Source organism: Drosophila suzukii, chromosome 3 (assembly GCF_043229965.1).
Source record: "Drosophila suzukii chromosome 3, CBGP_Dsuzu_IsoJpt1.0, whole genome shotgun sequence".
Lineage (NCBI taxonomy): Eukaryota > Metazoa > Arthropoda > Insecta > Diptera > Drosophilidae > Drosophila > Drosophila suzukii.
Genome location: NC_092082.1, coordinates 73,384,827 through 73,408,152, shown reverse-complemented (window position 1 = coordinate 73,408,152; position 23,326 = coordinate 73,384,827). Strand labels below are relative to the sequence as shown.

General features: G+C 42.0%; 1 protein-coding gene across 1 annotated transcript in view; it reads right to left on the bottom strand.

Moving 5' to 3' along the window:
- Window positions 1-22,911, bottom strand: part of LOC118876762 (uncharacterized) — a 92,111-nt gene extending 69,200 nt beyond the window's left edge. The window contains exon 1 of the mRNA XM_036817569.3: window positions 22,724-22,911. The gene's annotated coding sequence lies outside the window, so the exon portion shown is untranslated. The remainder of the gene's footprint in view (window positions 1-22,723) is intronic.
- Window positions 22,912-23,326: the final 415 nt, after the last annotated feature.

Below are 23,326 nucleotides of genomic sequence, written 5' to 3'. Positions count from 1 at the left end.
CTGGCCTAATTGCGTTGTGTCCACAGAGAGTGCAGCTGCTCCTGAGGCGGAAACCAACGAAATAAATGCATAAATTGATGGCAATTTATGGCCAACGACGGCAACGTGCCGGGCTTAGATTTGTTTGCCGGCACGAAACACAATTAGTTGAGCCGCATCGGAGGCAACACCAATATCATACATAATGCCCGGCATCTGGATGCGATTGCACTGCATTCTCGACTAAATAAACACACGGCAATATAATGTCGAGGACGAGATGTGAATTTCGGTTTGCTTTGACATTTGTTTAACCTGCTGCTGCTGTTGCTGCTGCTGCTCGGCTCTCTATTTGTCCTGCAGACCAACTGTCCATGGCTCCCTGTGTCCATTTGTCCAGTTCCACATCCACGTCCACGTCCATGCCACGCCCACCTGGCTGGCAAAACCAAACAATCAGCCTGTTCCCGAGCAAACACGTCGAATGCGTATGCTTAATATTGCATAACCCCGTATGCATTCCAAATGCACATTAACTGCACACAACTACGAATGCGGCACCCATTTTCCCACACACACACATTTGGAGATTGTGTCGTTTGGCGGTTGCCGGAAAATTGTTGCCGTGCGCCACCTAGCGTTGGAAAATTGAATTATGAATAATTACGTTTCCCGAGCTGCTGTTGCTGTTTTTCATGACACAGTCTGTGTGCATTGCAAACGCCCAAAATTAAATGTCAATACGGATCAATGAATGCTCTTTCGAGTTCATTAAAATCATTTCGGAAATATGCTGCACTTTGATATATGGCCTGGAAAATGAAAAAAAAATGGTAAGCCACAAAAATTTCTTAATTTGCTATTCCTTATCAAGCAAAAAAGAGTTTTTCTAATAATACTCCCACCAATTACTCACTGTCAAGCACTCAACTTGATAAAAAATAAAGCAATAGTTCAATTAGGCAAACTATTTTTATGAACACAAGATAGGTTATCCCGTTTTAATTGCTCAGATGGGAAACTAATAAATTCAAGAGATTTTTGAAAAATATAAATGCAATCGATTTTTAATAAATGAAAGGTTTTTGGTATGAAAGTAAATTGGTGATGAAATATTTGGGGCATCTTTTGCATGTAGCAAAATAAATAAATTCAATAAAATTTCGATTTTTTCAGAAAGAAACTTAGTTTATTAGACCCTTGAAAACGTACAGTGAATACTGTCGTTGAAATTCATAGAATTTGGTTTAATTTAGCACCCTTGAAAGGGGGGCTATCAATTTTGAAGGGTGTGTGTGGGAGGAACTTAAATATTTCGTATTCATGTGGTGGCATTTCCCATATTTGCCTTGGCTTTCGTATGACGGAAAAGCCACACTCATTGCATTTCATCGGCACTGGAGCTTGCAGCATTTGCAATGCCAGCCGTCGTCGCAGACTTGTGTTTGTGCAGGCAAACTCATTTGGCTTTTTGGCACATTAGGCGGTTGGCAAGAAGCTGGCGCTCCTTTCAAACAACCGAAATACAAGGACGAGTCGCAGGACCTCAGGCCAAGCCCACGAACAATGGGGGGCAGTGGATCCTCCTCCGACCGCTGATGGTGACGGTGATGCTGATGCCGCTGTAATTGGCCCTAATCTACTTAGCTCATGGCATTGAGGGGCCGCTGTCCCCAAACACAATGCCCGCCCTGGACGCACGCTCCCACAATGAGCCTTTGCCAGTCATTGTGTCCTCTTGGATTTCCCAGTTCCTCACTTCTGGATCCCCTCTCCTGGCTCCTGGCTCCTGGCCATTTCCTCCTCTAACAAGTCCAAACAATTGACAAAATGAAGCGACAACGCCGAACGAGTCTGGAACGGGCCAAATCTAATTTAGCGCAAGTGATGGCAGTAGTCAGGTCAGGTCGGGTCGCCAGGAATTCGGGCACAGAGGCAGGTATTCCGCCCCGGGTTGCTGCACAAGGAAAAAATGTCAATCATTTCAGTTTAGACATCGCGAACTTAGGCCAACGTTCGCCATTAAAAATATATTAAGCTTGTAGGCAAGGAAAATTGGATTTATTCTTTATGATATTTTCTTGAGAGGAATGTTTAAGAGTCCTCGGAAATAGCAGGTATCAGCGATTATCAACCACTCTTCAAATAAATAAACCCAATACTTAAAGAAGCCATGGAATATTCACAAATATTAAGTCGAATTTAAGGATCGATTATTCTAACATTACGTTTTATTTCTCTTCGTTTCTTATTATTATATAGGTATTTTCTCCCTGTGTACCCTGGCTACGTGCTGTGCTTCTGACAGTAATTTGGTAAATATATATTTGACGCTTAATTTTTATAAACTTTGTGAGGCAATTTTTGTCACAGCATTTTTATACTGCTGCTGTAAAACAGCCAGCAGCTGCTCAGGATTCGCATCATAGTCATCGTCATCATCATAAAGGCCCCTCTTCTTTACCGGGTAAATCAAATTCGAAAAGATGAGGCTGAGGGGCATTATTTCGTGTGCCGCTGTTGATGAGCGTTAAAGGCAATTGTTGCGCTATGCCTAATAGACATTGAGTAGCGCCCAACTCCCTGTTTGTCGTCCTGGTATTTCCTTGGGATTTGCGTTGTCCTGGCATGACAAAAAAAAATATTCTACTTATTCGTACTTGAATTATATTATGTGTCCTTGCCAGGCATTCAATAAATTCAGTGGGAAGTGTGATTACGCCGGGGCGTTCACATGTGCCGCCGCTCATATGCCTCGTCATGCCACGCCCCTTGCCCCACGGCACCGCCGCCGCCCACTTTCCTTTCAATTGTAATGCGAACGTCACTCGAGTGCCATACAATTATGGCATTTTCCATTGAAATCCGCTAAAAAGTATTTTGCTTGAGCTGCTCCTGAGCACTTGAGCAGTTGCCCATTAATTTGGGCAAACAAGCGAGGGAGGACCTCCGACCTCCAAACTCCCGACCTCCAACCCCATACCCATCCAATTAATTAGCATCAAAAGCGCGGGGGTGGGAAAATAAAAATTATAAGAAGTAAAGCAGGCGAAAAATTCGCCACGGGCACGCAACAACAATGACAACAAGGACATCTGACGACCCCTGACCGACTGCTGCTGCAATGAACTTTGACACAAAGTGTCAACTGTACTGCTCCTCCGATCTGCGCCACCTGCCACGCCCACTTTCCCATCGCCCACTTCCCCTAAAATGCCATACAAGAAAATCTACTTAGCGAATTTCGGAGCAAGACAGCAATTAGGCAGGCACCGCCGCACGAAGGGGGCTCCTTAAAACTGTCACCTGGCTGCCGACTGACGCTGATTGTTAACTGAAGTTGGCAGGTCCCCAAAAACTATTGCGAGCCGGCTCTACTGTGCCCACCTTCGGGTCCTCTTGGTTCAACGGTTTTTATAAGCTGCCAAAAAACTTTTCCGAGCATCTTCTGCCTGTCTCATCACTTGAGAACGATTTTTAAGCGGCCTTCGCTTAATTGAAACTTCACTTGAAGGGGGAAAAAATGGAAAATAAACGACTAAGCAAGCATGATGCAACTAAAAGACACTTGAAGGGGTTTATTTATAGCATGATCACTGATAAAAAGTTAAGGAGAAGTGAAATGTATCACTTTAATAGGAGTTTTCGAGAAAGAAATCATAAATTGCATTTTTCACTATCAAGCTAACTTTTTTCAATTTATATATCTGTATTTGTTACTTAAAACTGATTAAAAATAAAAGGTTCGCGTGGATAGGCTCAGGTTGGTTTAAAGTGAAACCATATTTGTCTAGCGCCTTCGAGAAATCCCAATGCACGAGCGCCTAAAAGCACACTCCACTTGGGTAGACTAGATTACGTGCAGCACTGACGTTTCTTCCAAGGTTTGGGATTTCGAAACGAGAATGGTGTGTGTTCCAAAAACCTGGAGTGATGTATCTCGTTGTGGGTGTGCGTGCGCAAAAGTTTCGCTACAACACAAAAATTCAGGCAACGAAAAAAATAGAACCGAGCGAAATATAAGAAATAACACTTGACATTGACAAATTAGTTGCAAAAGACAACACGAGCACTCCCAGCATTTTCAGTGGGTGGGTTAACGGGGCGACAGCTGGTGGGTTGGTAGGTCGGTGGGTTGGTGGTGCCTCGTCGAGGTTAAAAATAATAAAATACCTACTGACATGATAGACACGAGAGACTTTTCCTTTTATTTAGCTTAGATTGGAAAAGTTTCGACAGTCCAGCCGGGTGGCAAGGAGTGGGCGGTACGAGGACGGTATCTAGTGGATCTAGCGGGCAGTATCAGTATCTGACTTTGCAGGACTTGCACTTAAGCAGTAGCGACGGAGTCGGAACTCCAAGGCCAGTGAATAATGTCCAGTAGCTAGACCCCCGAAGCGATTTACCACGAACATGTGTAGCTAATGCTGCTTATTATATAACTTTCTGCCACCCCCTGGCCCTAGCCCACTCTGCAGCATCACAATAGTGGGTCAGGGCTATGGAAAAACCGGGAGGAGGACACAAATTTCGCAGAATATATTGCATAGTTGCAGGCGCAAGAGTAGTTAAAGTAAATCTCAACATAAACTCCCGCAGCTGGGAGCGTTTGGTTGGATGGTTGGTTGGTTGGTTGGATGGCGGGGATTCGCATTAAACTTTTGCCTAATGAGTTATATGGGAACTGCTGCTGCAGCTGGAGAATGCTGAATCGAGCAAGTTAAGGGACTCCCGTCCTCGGGAATGGAAAACAATTATAAGCGCGCCAAAAAGTATCCAAGTAATTTTTTACAAGCGCCTCCACAGTACATTACTTGCAGGGCACAAACTTTTCCGCTCCGACTCGCACCGACTGACAAACTTTTGTTGCTTTCAATTTATTTTGCAAGTTTTTCACCCCCACTTCAGTTCAGTTTTTGGCCGAGTTATGCAACAAATAAATCACGCGAATTCCTCGGAAAATGAGCAAACCCCTGAGTCTATCACAATCTAAGCTCTGCTCAATGTATGCGAAAGTTTTGACAACTTGACCCATCCCGGTCTTTCCATTTTCGGTTGGCTAGAAGATATCTGTCCGTTGGCCACTGATTAATATTTACGAGTATTTCAATTTGCTAGATTGTTTGGGGGCAGTCAAAAGCCATAAGCGCTTTGCCCGGACACTTTTGTTGAGCAAAAATTCAGCCAGGCAGCCAGAGGATGGCAAGCGGGGAAAAACAAAAAATTGTTTTTAAAAATTTTTTATCATAAAAATACGTTTTGAATCCCGCTGCCAAACTTTGCAATTTCAAGGGGAGATGCTCGAGGGTTGATTGAGTGGTGCGAGCGGGTCTGAGGGGCTGTTTTTGCTTTTAGGCGCTTTTTGACATACTTTGAGCTTGAAGTTTATTAAAATCGAGCCATGGTGCCATGGGTTCTCTAATTTATCAGCCGTTTTCAACATTCCCCCTGCCATCCAGAGCTGAGCACTCTTTTTTTTACTCCCCCAGCTGACGGCTTCCTAAGTGCGGCACTTCATTTGCATTTAAAATGTTTTCGCCTGCTCAGTTTGCCAGTTGCTGCCAGCTGAACTTTGGCCGTTCATTTGGCACATTGCTCATTGTTGGCGGTCGGAGTGGGTCAAGCGTTTATTTGTTTGGATTTGCCTTGGTTATGGCCATTCCGTTTGCGGTCTGCCTTCTGGCCAACTCCTTAGCCCTGGCTGACAGTCGAGAAGCCTTCGATTTTGGCCTGCCAAGTCTGCAATTCCCTTCAAATTAAATTACCTTGAATAATGGGCCACCCACATTCTCCAGTCCAGTGAAGAGGATTCCCGGCTCTGTCCTAAGTATGCCATAAAATGCTACACAAAATACCTTATGAGAATTTACGCATTCAAATGATTGTGCAGCAGGCATTGAGATAAAAGAGGGCGAAAAGGGTCCCTCTAATTTATGAACATTTCCCACCGTTTGGCTGCCTAAATACATTTGAAACATATTCGGGTGCGTGGCACATCGTAAATTAAAGGCTAATTGCAGCTTTGAAGATGATGAATTGAGGGGAAACGGCGGGGCGTATTAAAAATTAATTTACATTTTTTAATTTATTTATTCCCAGTCTTTATGGACAGTGTCCAACGGGCAGTCGCGAGTGGAAATTAACTTGCTGCTGCCACTGTAGCCTAAGGCGAGGTCAGAGGAAAACTGCAGATGAGCTCTGCGGAACGGATCTGAAAAGCCGGAAAAAACAAACAGCAAAAAACAGACATTAAATGAAATGTCTTTAAATGCTTTAAATGGTTCTGACAACTTTTATAAATATTAAACAATTTTTTATCATTCAGCGAGTGTAAATCACTGACAATAAAATTTGTCACGTTCTTAACAAGTGGTTAATTTTTACAAAAATAAAACAAAGCCTTCGTGTTTAACAGCCATGGTACTTGATATTGTTAAATTATTGAATAATAAACAATTATTTATTGATGAAATGCCCCGGGGCTTTTATGCAGTATTTATTATTGCCGCATCATCTCATTATGGCTTGCTTTTACGTTAAAGCTTTTTAAAAAAGATATAATCTTATTATTATTTTATGCTGCACTTCAATTTAAAGCCTTCACTCAGTTAGAATAAAATCTATGGGATTAAATTGGTTTGGTTTCTTTGGTTTTCAACATATTTGCATACTAATATAGACACTCTATTTAAGCAGTTGGCAAGAGCTTTTATATTTATAACTGCCAGGATATTGAAACTTCCGCTCTCTGAGTTTTTCCTGCCTTTTCGCTTTTAATGAAAACTACATTTTTTCGAGTGCTTGATTGGTTTAAAAAGGCCGAGGCGACCCCCGGACCACATCCGGATCCACTTCCACCTCCACCGGCAGCTCCAATTTCCCAATTCCAATCCTCCTGCACGGCCAGACGAAAAGTTTGGCGTGGCCATGCAGCAACTTTGACACTTCCCGAAATTAATTACTTTAAACCAACTTCCCCCCGTGCCACGCCCCTTGGACACAGCAGCCGCCGAGCCGCTGTCCAAGCGAAATTAAATAATAAATTATTATTTCTGTGCGGGCCAATGAAGTGTGGCAAATTTAATGGGGCGCCACGGCCCTGCGAGTACATAGTTGGGCTAGTGCGCCACTTCAAAGTAATTGCGAAGGACCAGTCCACCCTGAATACACCCCCTGAATAAACCCCCAATCCTGTCTGGGATCCACACGAGCGCATGGCAACGGCAGGGCACAAAACAAAAATAAATAAATTATAATAAATGACTTTAATCTTTCAGCATAATTTCAGTTCAGGGCAATTATTGACGCCCGGCTGCCTTGGCTCGCTTTAAATTAGATTTTCATTTTGTTTTATTTATACTTGTATATATTATTTTGAGCTTTTTCCTCCTACTCAAGCATGGCGAAAATGGTTTTTATATTTTTACTATTCGGTGACTTTCCTTGGAACGCCAACAGGTGCAACGACTTGGCCAGACTTTTCATTGTCAACTTACCAGGAAAAACTGAAACCGTTCTGGCTCTCCAATCGCGATCTATGTATTCGATTCCATCACTCGGCTTACCTGTAAGCAGAAAGGAAAATGCACTCTGGTTAGTGGGCGAAAATAAAAGGAGTAAAAGGAGTAAATTCGGCTTGCCAAACACAAAAGGGGCAGCCAAATGAGAATTGATTGCAGGCCCAAAAATATACACCCCCCATTCTATTCCCATCCCTGCCCATCCATTCCATTCCATTCCCTTTCCCAGGACACCAAGGACAATCCCATTAGACTCGCCTCCATGCGTGTGTGTGTGTGTCTTCGTCTGGAATAAAAATCGGCTTAGAGCCCAATAAGAATCAACACAAAATGTGTCAACACCTTTATGTTGCCACACCCCAAGGAAGAGCTCCGAAAAATGTGTCCCTCTGTGCCAAAGCCTTCCTTCTCCTTCGATTTTGGCCCCCTCCGCGTGGCTGGCTTTTAGGGACAACATGTTTTCCGATGGGTGGAAAGGAAAATCTATATTCATGGGACGCAAACACACGGCGACAGAAACATCTACACATCTACATACGCATAAGCAAATTATGAGCCATCGCTCCCCAGTTGAGCGAACCGAAGAAAAGCTGAAAGTTTGCCGGGGGTTAGCGTTCTGATATCCTTCAAAAGGGAAGAGTACAAAATGTATCCGTTATGGCAAAAGAAAGGAATATCTTATAGGGGTTTTTTGATTACGATAAGGGGTTAAGCAGGAAAGATGATATCTCGAGAACTGAAAACAAGGATCAAGTTATGGGATATGGTCTTTAACATATTTTCGAAATACTCTTTTAAAAAAGATTTACTTCTATTCGATATTTGAGCATTCTTTGTTATATTAAAAACCAAAAGATTATACATTTTGAAATTTTTTTTAAATAAATTATATAAGAAATATCTTAAAGATATCTTAAATCCAGTTTTGTAATCAGCTTTTCAAAGTGGATTGTTTTAAGATATTTGATTTGAAAGACTTTTGAAATATTAAAATCAGTCTCTAAAAATATAAAAACGTTCCCAAAATGGGATGTTCTTAAGATGGAAAACCTTAAGTATGCCATCCCTGAGGTGCTAAACCCTTTCTGGGAGGGTAATCCGCTCAGCTCCTGCGTTCCACTGCGGCAGTGGCAAGTCATCCGTGTAAGTTCAACCTGCTGAACCCTTTGCCCTTTTCCGCTGGCAAAGGTATTTGCATTTAGTGGAAACGAAATTTGTGAGCTGGCCTAAAAACAGGTTGTCCTTTGGCCCACCGATAAGTAGGTGATGGGTGGTGCGGGGCAGGAGAGTGGGTGGTGCGGAGTGGGTGGTGGCAGGAGCCAGGTGGTCCTTAATCCAGCGACTGTCATAATTTGACGTGCACACGGATACTTGGCAACAGGATGTGGGTGCGTGCGTGTGTGGGTGAGTGGGTGTGGGTGTGGGTGTGTGGGTTTATGGACACAGTGAGGCGTAAAATTCTGTTGCCAGATTCATTCGTTCAATCCGCGCCAAGCTTTCTGTCATCCCTTCGACCCCGCAATGTCAATGTCAACCGGGCCACCCCCTCGTTTCCGCCCACCCGCTTTTCCACCTGCTGTCAAGGTGTTTGGCTCGCTTTTATCACCGCTTTGTTGTTCTTTTCCAGGTGTTTTTTGTGTGTGTGGACTCTGTGGCCTGTGCGATTTGCGTAATTTTCGGCTCATTTAGCGTTTAATGCTTGTAAAGAAATTTTAATTTTATGGCCAACAGCCAAAGGCGCTCAAAAAAGCGGCCGCAAGCAGGCAGAAAGGTGAAAACCAATTTCATAAAGGATTATTCGCGCTTCGTTGGATTTCGTATAACAGGCAGCCAGGAATTTAAACCAGTATATAAATATCCTTCGTAATATCCTTAAACGCTATCGCGTTGGCCGCTTAAAGTTTAACTTGCCGCCGACAAGTTGACAAATTATTTGGGTAAATATTTGCGTGATTTCGATAATGATGTTAGGATCCAGTTCGGTTGGCTTGAGTTCCACTCGTGTGCGTATGGGATTGTTGTGGTCGCTGCGGTTCCTCTCGCGTGCCACCAGATACAAACGTACATTTCAGTATATATGTATGTATCTGCAATCATTCGAAAGTGGGTGAGCAGTCAAGCCAAACACTATTAATTAGCCGATAGTCAGACGGGGTTTCAGGGGTGGGACTCACATATTGAATATTAATTACACTTGCCCCCGGCCAAACACCCTTTGGCCCCATCGACAACCACCAAGGCATTCAAAAGCTAATTAAGCGACCATTGACAACGACAACAGCCAAATGTGAGCAACGCAAACGCAAACAGTTTAATGCAAAAACACTTAAGGCATTCACTTGAATCGAGATTCCATCGGCACACGTGGATCCTTTCGGCGTGTGCAGTGTAATTAGCACCTGGCTGCCTTCAAACAAGACGGGGGATCAAATGGCCGCGAGCCATGGCTAAATTGATGTGTATTCGGGAAGAGTGGAATTCCCCAAAAAAAAAATGGAAAGGAAACTTGACCTGCAGCAAGAAAAGAAAGAAGCCAGTGGGTTTCACACGAAGAAAACAAGTTGTAACAAATGAGAAACTATGTAAGAGCTAGAGAAAATTTGGGAGAAATCGTTATATAAGGCTTTGATATTTTCTGTTGTCCCTTAAAAATAAATCTAACACACAAGATCTAAAGAATTCGCGTTAGCAACTAAATAGGTGTTGATACTAAAATAACTAAACAGATCCGACAATATCAAATGACTTGTTAACATTTGAACACTGTCATTAAATACATTAATAAATTTATAATTTCTAAAATATTAGGATCAAAAGTGAGTTTAAATAACAAAACAAAAACGAAATGAAAATATTATAAGTCACTTAATCATAAAATGGAAACTTGACCTTCAACCAGAAAATAAAAGTTTTAAAGCGTTTCACACGGAGAGACTAGATGTTTAAAAATGATATCTCATGTAAAAGAAGAAAATTGTAAAAGAATCTTTAAAAAACTTTATATGTAGATCTCATGGATTTATCTAAACAATTGTTTCTGTGCAGATATACATATATCAATATATGACTTGTTAACCTTTCAGCATTGTCCCTCAATTTACAATACTTATAATAATTGCTAAAACAATACTAACAAATTTAGAAAGAGGAAAACAAAACAACAATATAATTAAGTTGTGTTTTGTAGTTTTTCTCCAAGTGCAGCTTATCCATGACCGTGGCGCAATAGTCAAAGCTTCGTCTGTGCACAGCCCCGCATCAGACAAAACACTTTCTAATGAACTTTTCGGAAACAATTCTGCAGAAAATCTAAATCTAAATCTGAATACGAATACGAATGCGGCGGGGTGAAAAAAGAATCAGGTAAATTACGTGGCCATAGACCATAAAGCCGCAAACAGAGAAAGGTGTACTGTACACCGAGTTATAGACAGGGCGAGAAAGATTGGATGGAATGGGATGGGGATGGGGTTTTCGGGGGACTGGCTGACTAACAATGGCGAAAACTGTTAGCCAGCCATGACGATGACAACGACAGAGGGACGGACGATGGCGCAAAATTGAATGCAAACTGGTAACAGAAGCGAGTTGAGGGACGGCTGTGGGGGTCACAGAACGAAGGGCAAACTTTCGTGCGACCTCAGATATAATTTTCGGGAAAGTAATATAAAAGGCAAAAGTGCAAATTCTACCTCCCTCCCTTGATCCACCATCACTATCTCTGTCCATCTCTGCGATAATGATGACTCTGGCCGAGCTTTTGGAAATTAAAATTGCATAAATTATGCAAAAATGTTTGAAACTCCGGCCGTCGCAACTGCAGCTGCCACAGGTCACACAGATGAGCCGCACCGAACTGGGGATGCGAGTAAATCACTTTGATTGCCCTTGGAGTGGAAGTGGGAGCAGTCCCCGGAGGGAGTGCATTATTTTCTGCTTATTATTCCGACACACACAAAAACGGCCAAGAAGCAAAGCAATCAAGCCACAGGCGGCGATCAGGGGTCAAGAGGGATGGGTATCGATGGGTACGAAGCGCTGCCAATCGTTGATTCATCATGCGAGGAGTGGGAGCCATCATCGATATTCATGCTCCAGCCGGGTTAACATTTCAACTTCAGCTGACTTCGGTATGCACACACGGAAAAAATTCCATATTTAACGATCATCAGGGTAAATACATAAATTCAAGACTGTTTTTCAATATAAAAATGCAAATATAATTCGTAAAAAAGAAACCATACTGTTTATATACTTTTTAAAAAAATATTTTTTAACTTTTGCCAGCATAAACCTTAAATCAAATATGTGAAAATCATTTAGCCCATTTCTCTCTGTGCAATTATCGCCGAAGGAATGCAAAGGAGCGTCGCTGACTGAATTCGCTGAATTGATAATTGGCAGGCGCCCAGCCTCCGCTTTCCGATTTTCCGCCTGCCCCGAGGGCATTAATTATTTATAGACACAGCAAATTGTTTGAACAGGACTCTCACTATGAATGGCAGCGTTTTGTTGGGCAATTGCTGGTCATTACCAGGTGACTCAGACGAGGTCTACCTGTGTTTCGGTTCTTATCGGAGGGAGTGTGCATTAAATGTGCATTAGTCCCTACCTGAGGTCACTGTCGCTGGCCGATTGTCCCCTACAGAGAAAGAATTTCTCCATTAAAACTGATTGCCCTTGGGTACTACAGAAAAGTGTATTTCTTTTATCATGTCTAGTTAAAATAACGTTATAATCCTTACTTTGATATATTTAAATTGATAAAACTAATAAGTCTTTTGCGTGATATAACCATAAGTCAAGGGTACTAATTTCCGTGTTTTTCTGTTTTATAAAAATAAAAAACAGACCGTTTTCTTATAGATACGTTATAAAATCCTCAGTAAGAAAGGCAGAAGTATATTTAGTTTTTCATTACACGACACTTTTTGGAACATAAATAATAATACAATCCTATTCTTTGATGTACCAAAATAATACAAATAATAATTTGGTTAAAGAAATGTTATATATGTTATATAATTCTAAGTAAGACTGATTCTTTCCTGAATGATATAACTAAAAATATTATTTTCCTGTTCTTTGATATCAAAAAAACAATAAGTCTTGTGTAATCCTTTCTTTGTAAGAATGGTACTATACCAACATTATTGTATGATGGGTAGGACATTAGTAATATTTTCCCCCAGTGCACCTACGGTCCAAAAGCCAAGTCAATGGCCCGGCTTATCAGGCTCGCATTTCCTCAAATTGTCGTGCTGTCATTTCCGGCGCACGTGTGTAATCAGGGAGGCGTAAAGTGTCGGCCGAAATGCTGCCGGCGCATAAATCCCGCTTCCTTCGGAACCGATCTGCAGGAGGTTCTGCTGGAGGGGTCCCCCGAAAACCAATCATGACATTCCCACCGACCGAACAATTAAAGGCATTCACAAAGAAACTAATTTCGCCCCGGCAACGCAGCTCGCTCGAATATAACAACAAACTCATCACTCAGTCTTTTTGTTATGTTTATCGAGTGGGTGCGGGGGCTGCAAAATGAGTCAAGCTGTGCGATGCTGCGGAGGAACAAGACCGGATTTCATTTTTCACAGCCAAAACAAACGAACCTCACATCGAGCGGGGCTTTATTTTGTAATTTCGCACTTCATTTAGCGTTAAATTAACGGCAACAAACATTCGTTCTTGAGAATGAGACTGAGACATGGACTTCTTTCATTTTTAGGCACGGAGAAACCATAAAGCGTTGGAGGTTCCATCGGGGGAATTGGGTTCTGAAAAGCCAGACGGCACAGCAGACTCACTCGCACGAAATGCCATTTAATCATAACTCAGCCAAAGTCGGATCCGATTGCAACTAATCTGGTCTGGAGGGAAACCGGAGAGTCCGGAGAAAGGGGCTTTCCGGAGGCATCCGGGCAACCAAAGAACTGGGGAGCTGGAGATTTGGTTTTGACGAAGGGGAGCGTGTTGCAGCATAAATAAGAATCAGCACGCGGCAGCAGAAGGAGAAGGAGAAGTCAGCCGTCAGCGGTGATGCGCTTCACTGCAGCGGAACGACAACAGCGACTACAAATGCAACTGCAACTGCAACTGCAGCAACAAATGCAACAGCCACTCAAAGGCCTGCTTTGTGCCATGTTGTACAAGTCGGCAAAAAACAAACGAAGAACGATAGAAAAAACAATAAATAAAGGGGCTAATTTGCAGGCCGAAGCTATGGATACCCTTAGTTATACATACATATATTTATTATTATAACTCAGCAGACATGGAAACCGATGACGAGTCAGTATATGAATTTCGAAGATAGGGCTGGTTATACAGCTTTAACAAGTGTTTTTCGTTGTTCTGTATGTCTATTTGCGGTAAAAGTAATTGATTATATTTATAAATAATTTCATTTTGATTATTTAACTAAATCTGGGGGAGTTCAGTTGCCTTTTAAGCTCTTTTTCTAAGCTACTGCCATCACTTACGCAGTTTGTACAAAGATTCTTGGTTCCGACTTGCATGCAATCGTTTAAAAATCCTTGTTGACTTAATACAAAAATGTATTGGAAAATCGAATGTAATTTACCCCCTGTCACGAAAAGGTCACCTTATGACCCGCTAGCCTGAGCTACCTCAGGTAAATCCAGTTTAGCTGCGATCAGGCAGAAGAGTCAAACGACTGCGACTCTCAAACGACATCTAACCAAACAGAGACTCATAAATGCGCAGTCGCAGCGGCAACATCGACAGCGGCAACAGCAACATCGACAACGGCAACTGCTACGGCAGCAACATGAATGGATTGTTAAATGTGAAGGCCACATATTTGGCCAAAGAAATGCCAAACGATGCCCAGTCGCTGGGAGACGATTCGGAATAGCCAAATGCAGCTGTGCAGGCCAACTACACTTAAAAAAAGACAATAATTTGAAGTTGGATATATTCAGAGACCATATTTGCATGTTCTATATATGCTTGAACAGTGTGCAAATTAGACCCTAATGATCAATTAAGTCTATGGCAGACGCACTAATATTTTTCTAGTACTTGCATGGAAAGATAGTATAGAATATTATGAGAATATAAACATTGTATGTACAATATGCAACATCATATATTCACAGGCCATTTTGCGATATTTTAAAAATATTAGAATTTTTTTAATATTATAACATGATAAACCATTATGTATGGTAAAATAGTATGTTATATACTATGACAGAGGTTTTATATAATATAGAATAGTTCTTTAATATGCAATATCTTTTATAAGACTTTTTCCTGAAAGGGTTTCTAACTCTATGGACTTATAGATACCTTTAAATGAAAATATACAAATATTTCATAATAAATCTTTGAAAAATGAATATATCCAATTAAGATGCAAAGTGTAATAAAATATTTCCAAGTGTGGCACCCTCGACCCCGCGATGAACGACGCTAACGATGCTGCCTCTGCTTTACTGTGCTGTGCTGGCTGCGCATTAAATGCTCAGATTTCCTCGGATGGAATAAAGAGTTGCCCATTCTTCTGGGGCTGCTTCTGCTTTGCTGCTTTTGCTGCTGGCCAGGCAGCCTTTCATAATCGCAAATTGATGTGCCAGCCAAGCAACATCTTCGTCGTTGCCTCGGCTTTTTCCCTTACAGCTGTGCAGTGGAGCGTGGGAGCGCTTCGAATGTGGAAACTAGCCGGAGATGGGGGTCTATGGTTTGGCTGGGGTGGTAAGGCGGCGGAACCCGGTGGTATCATTGGCTAATACCATCTATAGCTCGGCGATGCCTGCTTTCGGCCAGCTGTGCGTCGGAATTGATAACCGCGAAATAACAAAAGCGTCTACCAACTGAAATTCGCTTCATTCAATTTTTATTTATGACTTCTTTTGGCTTTAATTTCAACTGAATTTCGCATTGGCTTTGGTTTCAATACACTTGCATTGGGGGTATAATAACTGGTAAGATGAGTTGGTAACTCAATATTAGTATTATCATTATATAATAATATAATACAAAAGAAATTAGATTTGCATAAACAATCAATAAAAAAGTTAATACATGTATTTGTTTAAAGAAATCTTTTCCCAGCTAAGCTGATTATTTGAAAAGCAAACTTCTAGCCATAGAAAAGTTAACACCCCAAGGGTATTTCCAACTTCGGACTTCGATGACTTGCCTTCTTGATTTTTCCGAGATTCTGTTTGTTTTGGCTTTTCGCATTGATTTCTTGTTAATTTTACATTTGCAGCTCGCTGGCTTTCCTTGGGACTTTTCCCCCGCCCACCCCATTGTTTTCCTGCAACTGGCGCCCGCTTTTGTCGGCTTTTGTTTTCGCTTTTCTTTTATGGGGGTTTTCCTCTGCTCATTTTAGTGTTATTCTTCTGGTCCCCCGCTTCGGCTGGGGGATGGGTAGTTATTGTTTTAGTTAAGTTGACCATTTGTATACGATTCGCTTATCTGAGGACCCCTCCTTATACCGCCCAGCTTCCCAACCGCTCGGCATTTGCGGCCTCATTTATTTTCATTTTCTTTGTCATAACAATCTTTTTATTCTGCTCATTTCGGATGCTCCTTCTTTTCCCAGCTTCCAGTGACCTTAACACATTTCTCGTGTACATTGTTGGCCCGCTTTTTTATTCGGTTCTTGTGCTAATGCAATTGCGGCAACAAATTTTATTTGACCATGAAATGCCCGAAAAAGCAATGTGAATGGCATCAAATCAAATTAACATAATTGCCACAGATTTGTGACTTCTTTTTGGTCGATGATGGGTGGAAAATGATGCTTTCTTTTCAGCTGTCCAGTCTCATTAGCAGTCATCTCAGAAGATTCATTCTTCAGGTAATTTTCTGCTGCATTCCCAGGAACCTCATAAGCGGCTTAATTTTTTTGGTTTTTCGGAGGGCAGGGGGCACGAACGTGGCATCATAATAATAAAGTTAAATAAACGGACAAACAATAATGACAATTGAAGATTTATGAGGCCCCAGAAACGACTAAGGCAACGAGGTCTTCTCCGCTCGTCATCTTTTTTTCAGTTTTTTTCGGGATGAAAAACCAGTTGTGATGAGGCATTTTAGCATTCAGCAGCCGCACGAAGTTGTCGGATCATTACAAGTTGCACGTTGCAAGTTGCTGGTTGCTGGTTGCACGCTGCACGTTGCACGTTGCTAATTAGATTGCAGTCAGAAACAGAAATGTGAGCGTTGCCGAGGCCGAGGCTCCACTGCTCCTACACATTTTGCGACGTGATCACGGTGATCACTGTACAAACGCGGAAAGGCAAAAGTGTGTCAATGTCTGTGAACTGGAACTGGAGCGTTGAAACGCCGATTTCGCCTCGCTTCTCTGCTCTTCTCCGACTGCATTTTCATATATAATTTACAGAAGACTAAGGCCCTGAAATGGAGCCAACTGAAAGCAGTTAGTCCGTCCCGTCTGCCGGTCTTTTGTATTCGCCTGAGATTCGAGCGGGGAATTTGCGGGGGAGGGCACTAAATTGCCCACATGTGTGTGGAGCTCCGAGTACAGGTGCATGCAGCAGAGCGGCAAGATCCCAGCTCCAAGTTTCAAGCTCCAAGCCCCGAACTCTCGACTCCAGCAGCGTGACCCGCCACTTTAGCCCACTCGGATGGCATTGGAGTCACGTCGTCGCTGCAAATTGCATTCCGAACATCCATTGGCAGACTCAGACTTCAGCGGGCTCTCATCCACCCATCCTCACATCCTCATTTCGCCCCCCTCACAGCCCCGCTAATTAATGTGGGCGGGGCAGGCAAACAAAGTGCTAAACGTATCTGTTCTTTTCCTCCTTTAACCAAATGATATGTGCTGTCCGAAAAGGACCATTAAGACGCCTCTCCAATTGGTTGCACTCGAAAAAAATCATGTGCTCTGTAGAAATGTTACCTTGTTGGATAACTTAAAGACAGTTTATGAAACCAAATTTCAGATCAAAAAACCTTCTCTCGACCTCACAATAGAGCCGAGATACACTCAATCTGGATTTCCTAAGATAAAGAAGAAGCTTGCTTGGTTTCAAGAACGTTTCTACTCGAAAAAGTGAGAGGACGAACTCTCAAATTAAGATCATTTGATTTTGTTTTTTCCGATTTATATTGTTTTGACTTATACATTTTTTAATTTTACCATACTATATACTAAAGTTCAATAAATTTCGCACTCAAGCATCTCTTTTTTAAGTGTATCTACGTATTCCCCAGTTCAAGGGTCGATTGTGAGGCGTTTCTGCAACACGTGCCTCCACATTCGCAATGCGTGGCGAATTGCGCGTGGAAAATGTGAAAGCGTCTGACTGAAGATCGGAATCTTGGGGAGCTTAGGCCAAATGATTTGGGTAATGGCCACAGATGACAACTATGAGCAGGCACAAATGATGGGGGCCCAGAGAGCAGGGGGATCGGGTTGGGATGGGATCGCGGCCCATCAATCAGAGGCGGCTACAAATTATGGAACTTCTGTAAACGATTCGTGGACACTGTTTGGCTGCCAAAAGGCATTAAAACCCAATCAGAGGCGAGACAACACAGGGAAAGGGAATGGGCTGTGGTGGCCACCATCAAAGTCATCAGCTAATGAGACTTTGACTGCGCTTAGTTTTCGATTTGCGGGAGAAAAAACTATGACAGTTGGGCCTGTCAACGCGTGTCGGGCGCGGAAGAAACCATTTGGCAGCCCTACGAGGAGGGGCGGAGTCGCTCAATTAAAGCTTCTTTGGCCAGTGCCCTCATCTCGGCCCCAAAAAGAAATCAATTAGTGCGAAATTAGCCAGGAGAAGCGAGCCATTCAGGGTCGAAACCATAGCCAAAGTCTCAAAAGGCCCTCACTTCGATTGGGAGAAAATCAGCTCGGCCTCTTTCAGTCGCTCCATTGTGGCTTTGGGGCTTTTGATATGGGTCCAGCGATTTGTATCTAATGAATTTTTAAGCTGAAAATTATTAGACATTTGACTCCACATCGCATTTGATTGCCAACAACGATAGCTCGACTTGAAATATACCCGTCAATCAGTAAAGAAATAAATTATCAAAAAAGGTATACCTTAAAAAATATAATAGAGTTACCAGAATAGAATTAGAGTTATTTAACGTACCATAATGAATATTTTATAAAATAAATAGGTCAATCTCTTTATGAACATTAAACCAATAATGAATTATTTATCTAAACTTTTCGAATTCTTAAGCGGGTAACAAAAAATTATTACTATCTAAAAACAGTTTTTATTACCAGAAAAAGTAAAGTTACCATACGAATGTTATCAAAAATGTATTGTTTAATTTCTTATATGATCTTTAAAGAAATTAAAAATGATATAAGTATACTATATTATCTTTAAAGAAATGAGTCACGTTAAACTCTTATACACAGAAACCCAAGGGAGATTTTAGAATACATGTTTCACAAAACCATTATACCCCCGGGCCCTGTATAAAGGCGAATATCATCATCACAGGCAATAATAACAATGAAGCAGCCCAGTGATAAGTTAATCTTAAGTGGATTTGGCTTTTAAATGCCCGACACATGACGGGAGATCACAGCCCCCTGTGGAGGCCTCAAGTGGAAAATCCCCGCTCCCCGATATTTCCAACTAATTGCAGGAGCCACTGTTTTCCGACTTATCTGACTTTTCCTAGGGTAGAAGAACCCCCTTCCCATGCCAAACGCCCTTTTGCACTCGGGACTCCTCTTAGGATCGCATAAATCACAGTCGAGTGCATTTAATTAATTTGTGCCTAGTGGATAAAAAAAAAACAAATATATGAAATGAAAAGTTGTGGAATGTGCGCAGCGAGTAGGAGGAAAATTCAACAAAAATATGAGAAAAATACAAAATAAACTAGGAGCACAATGGAAAAGTTGCGCATGCAGCTGCCACACACAGAAATTTGTTTTTATTTGCATCTGGCTGTTGTGTTTTTCTAAATGGAAATTTGAAATTTTAGCTGTGGCAGGTGCCATTCTAACGGTTACTGCTCACTTTTTGTTTTTCCATTTCCATTTGCCACCGACTTCTTGCTCTTGCTCTTCAGTTTCTGCCGCTTTTCCGTTTGTTTGCCAGCTTGTTTGTTTGTTTGTTTGTTTTCGCAATCTTTTCACGGTGGCTAGTTCTGATTTCCAATTATTGGATTTCAACACCTTAGCAATAGCTCAGGAGTAGCTCATTAGACCAAATTGATCAGGCGGGAAAATGGACTTACGATTGCCCATATTCGATATGCAAATTGATGGGGCCAACTAAATCGCATCTAATTGCCCCGTCCATTTCCGCGAAGACAAAAGTCAATTCAATCGATTTTGATTTCGCAGAAAACACTTCGCAACGCATTCAAAGGCAGGGAAAGCGAACGAAATTCCCGGGAAATTTGCCAACTAGAGTAGGGCAGTTATTGACTCAAGGACTCTTTGGTGGTTCGAGGTACTCCGTACTCCTGTGCATATCAATAATTCCCATTAATTGCCCTGTCCATGCAAGCGTTTCCCTTTGACCCTCCCCCACCACCATCTCCTGCGCATTTCCGTTTCCGGCTAAATAGAGGGCCATTGAGTGGGCGGGCGGCAGCACTTGCTGCACTCGGCTAATTCTGTTTTAATATTCAAATTTGGTTAACAAAAACGAGAAAATACCGGAGGGGGTGGACCGGAGCTTGAGTTCTGTTCTGCAGCTCCATTTGCTGATGCAACATCGAGCAATTGCAGCTGGAAAAGCAGGAGGGTTGCAAGTCTCTGTTGCTTTTCCAAACTTATGCCATGTGCACTGGGGAAAAGTACAATGAAATAATATTTAAAAAATATTTACCAAATATAGTTAACATTTAATAGGTATTTTGAAGTGTTTCTAATATTACCAAAACCAAATTAATTTTTTTTTTGGAAAATAATATCAAATAAATCAGGATTACCTTTGTTAAGTATTATTTGAAAAGAAGGGGAGTCATTAAAAATGATTCAGTTTTTATACTGTTTTTTTTGGTTCTAAAATTCCAACTGACAAGCAAATACTCAGGTTTTAGTCAAAAAATTCATATGAAATTGTTGACAATTAATTCTTTTTTTCAGTGCACCAAATGCAGACTGAAAGTGAACCGAAAATGGAATGAAATCCAACGCAACGCTGAGGCGTTCTGCTTGGCTAGTCATCGCAACAACAAAAGGTAAAATCGGCATGTGAGTGTGTCGGCCGTACACATTTTATAAGCGGTCGAGTTTAACGAACTAGGCTTTGTGTTTTTGGTCCACCCTACACTCTCGCACTCGCCAAACAAACTAATTTGGCCCCCTTTCCCCCGCTTCATGCTCCTCCGCACACAACAACACACCAACACTCGAACACACCATTTTCACAATTTCGCAATTCTAAACATTTTCATTCATTTTCATTTGCAGACAAGTAATTTTTGGGAACTTCTTCTTAGAATTGCAAATAGCAATTTGATTTGCGAAAATTTTTAATTCGATTTGCTGTAAGCCTTTTTGAGGACTCTGATGTCAAGGACACTGGAGCAACGAAATCAAATAAGCAAATCAAATATTAAGTGTGCCATTTGAGTGTCGTGCGAAATATGAAATAATTTTTGCCATTCTATTTGCTTCGAAAATGCTGATTGGATGTCAGCTAAAGGGAGTAACTAAAATATAGCCACTGGATAGGGAGAAAAGATAGAAACTCTCCCCCTAACTTGCCGCCACATGTGCAAAAGATAAAACCCCGATATTCCGATGGTGGTGCTGCAACATTTTTCTTATTTACGAGCCACGTAGCCATAAAAGGCGACATAAATTTCCTAGAACAGCTCCTGCCTCCTGAAAATAAAAATAAAAAAACCTCGAGATTTTTCCTTGCCAAAATGCAGGCGGCAGTCGAAAGCCGTGAGGAATAAAGAAATTGATATAAATGCCGGGGCAAACTCGCACATCCCAAAGGGGGCACTCCGTACAAGGATGGATAGCACACATTGCGTTGAAATTGCGCGAAATGTCGTCAAAGTTTGTCAAAATATTTAAATGAATGTCTCTGTGATGCGCGGCATGATGATTCAATCTGTGCACGAGCCACTTGCAGGAATAAATTCAACGACTTTAAGTCCTTTTCGAGGGCTTTTCCTAATGTCAAAACAATCTTCGATTATTACACCAGTTGGAGAGGAGCACTCTTGCCACTCACGGCAATAACCATTAATAAAAATGTTTGGCATTTAAAATTAAACGACTCCGCCGCACGTGCCGCCTCTTTGTTTTTTTTTTCTCTCTTTTGGGAAACTGAAACTTTGTGCCAATTTCATTTCGATTCGAGTATGGAATTTAAGGCCATTTGCATATCAAAAACGGAGGGGAAAGTCTGCCGAGCGAGAGTCCTTTGGCCGCGCAGCTGGCGACGACTGCGAATCGCCTCCTCCCAAGAAGGAAAACAATTAGCGGAAAATTCTCACAACTTTGGCAGCGGAATTCGCGCCCAACGATTTCGACGTAATTGCAGATACTTTTCGGCATCCAAGTGGGGTGGAAAATAAGGAAAGTCTTTTCCCACGGCTGTCCAAATATCATTAACATGAATTTATAAACAATCGCGGCGAGGCTTAATTAAATTTCCCCTTTTAGAAGTAGAACTTGCAACTCCTTTGGCGATCCCATTAAACTTTCACAGACCATAAATATGTGCGTATTGTGTGAACTTTCAGTGAATGGCAATTTTTTAAATAATTGTCCATAAATATAAGCGGACATAAAAAGGGCAACCGAGCGTTTAATCCGTTGTCGCATTTAATATATTGGCCATTCCAACCCGGCGAATGGAGTAAGTAAAGTAAAGTGAGCTCGGAATCCTTTGGCTCATAAAATGTCAAGGAAATTTTTATTGATGAGCCAAAGGCGAACGACGACAATGAAAACACAGCGCTTTCGCCTCGCCGAGATTTTTCTTTCCAGCGTCCTCGTCCTTGCAGGTCCTCTTCACTCCCGCTGTAGTTGTAACTTTTTTTCGAGGACACGCCATAACCGATGGCCGGGAGTTGGGCACGAAGTAAAAGTGTGTCAAAGTATTTCCCGGCACCTCCACACACTCGTTTATATCTGGGATGGATGGATGTAGCACTCGGTTGGTACACTTGCTAAATGGCAAAACCAACAAAACAATCCGGATGCAAAATCCGCCAAAAAAACACACACACATTCGCTGAACACTTTGTTTACCATATATATCTTTCGGTTATACCTTTTTCAATATCCATGCGATTCCGTAAATGCAACAATTCTCGGGCTGTTATTCGTTCACTGTCTGAATCACTGGTCACTGTTCACGGTAGTCACTGGACTCACTGGTAACTGGTAACTGGTTCCCTGCAGCGTACGAGTCGCGTGAACGCAGCGCCAGACGTTCGATCCGCACGATGTCCCGAAATCTACTGAAACTTGGAACTGAAACTGGGGGATTCGGCGATATGTACTTCACAGATACGAGCTGTTAGGCCTCGTCGTTCCGTAACAGAAATGAGAGCTGTTAGGAGTCGCGTGGCGGAGAACTTCTCTCTGAGAGTGGCTCGAACCTGTTAGCCGTCGGTGGGTATGACAACCAGGTTGTGTTTACGTTTTTTCATGCTCTCAAAAAGGTTCGACACTCAAAGAGGTTCGAGCGTGTTGCGAGTTCGCAGGCTTAGCAACATTTGCACGGAAAAAGAGAGTGGGAATATGACAGTATCTCGAGAATTTTAAAATTTACAAAGTACCCTCTAGATAGTGCACTTATAAAAACGGAAGACTTTCACTTTTATGTAATATTAACTGATGCTTACAATAAAAAAGGTATAATCCATCATGA